The following is a 1,026-nucleotide window of genomic DNA, read 5'->3' as shown; positions in this document are numbered from 1 at the left end:
AATTGACCCCAATGACATCACCGGAAATGTCCAATCTGTGAGTTATTTTATGGGTTTTGGTTTGTTTTTCAAGAGTCAGTGTGAACATGAACCAAACCAAACAGTAACTACGGATCATTTTCCTTCCTTGGCCTGGATCAAATAAACCAAACCACAGGTGTGAGAGCACCTATAGGTGCGGGTTACAGAATCCAGAGAAGCCACCCCATATCACCTCTGTGGCTCCAATATTTTCTCACATTGGAACCCCTCATGTAAATAATGAGTACACATGATATACAAGCATACATCTTATAAATGAGGGGACTAACAACAAATTAGCTGTACACTAGTTTAATAAATCTTTCTTGTCTTTTAGGAATTCAAAGTCGAGACACTACATTGGAGTGTTAACTTCAAACGAGGCCCTCAGACGCTGACCATGAGTCTCAGTCTCCTGCTGTGGCTGCTTGGCCTCTGCCACACCTGTCTGCTCATCGATGGTGGAAATCAAACAGAACCTGAGTATTATGACAATGAGTTGGACAGTATTGGTGCCAGGATTTTGACTGCCAACAGCATGGCCAGTGAGATCCTGATCGAAGGTGACATACTGCAGACCAGAACTAGAATCCCACGGAATGCCAAAAGGCACAACAACTGCTTATGGACAAAAGATTCCAGTGGTTTGGTGCTCATCCCGTACACCATGAGCAACAAATTCTCAAGGTCAGACCAAGACGAGATTTCCAGAGCCATGAAGTCTTTCCACAACAGCACCTGCATCCGCTTCATTCACCAAAACACAAGGAAACACAAAGCATCAAGAACAGAGATGGATGCTACTCATCAGTGGGCAGAAGCGGTGGCCGTCAGATCCTCTCCCTCAACCGAACCGACTGCATCTCATATGGCATCATCCAGCACGAACTCATTCACGCCCTGGGCTTCTATCATGAGCAGAGCAGGAGCGACCGCGACCAGTATGTCACAATCAACTGGGACAACATCAAACCAGGAAAGACCAACAACTTCCAGAAGCATCAC

General features: G+C 45.7%; 1 pseudogene; it reads left to right on the top strand.

Moving 5' to 3' along the window:
* The first annotated feature begins 368 nt into the window (after positions 1-368).
* On the top strand, positions 369-1,019 carry LOC111657745 (hatching enzyme 1.2 pseudogene; annotated as a pseudogene).
* The last annotated feature ends 7 nt before the right edge of the window (positions 1,020-1,026 follow it).

The sequence above is a fragment of the Seriola lalandi genome, unplaced genomic scaffold, assembly GCF_002814215.2.
Source record: "Seriola lalandi dorsalis isolate HSWRI2012SDOR001 ecotype SW California unplaced genomic scaffold, Sedor1 jcf7180001978090, whole genome shotgun sequence".
In the NCBI taxonomy this organism is placed as follows: domain Eukaryota; kingdom Metazoa; phylum Chordata; class Actinopteri; order Carangiformes; family Carangidae; genus Seriola; species Seriola lalandi.
Note: the sequence above shows the minus strand (reverse complement) of the source record. Positions and strands in the feature narration are given on the sequence as shown.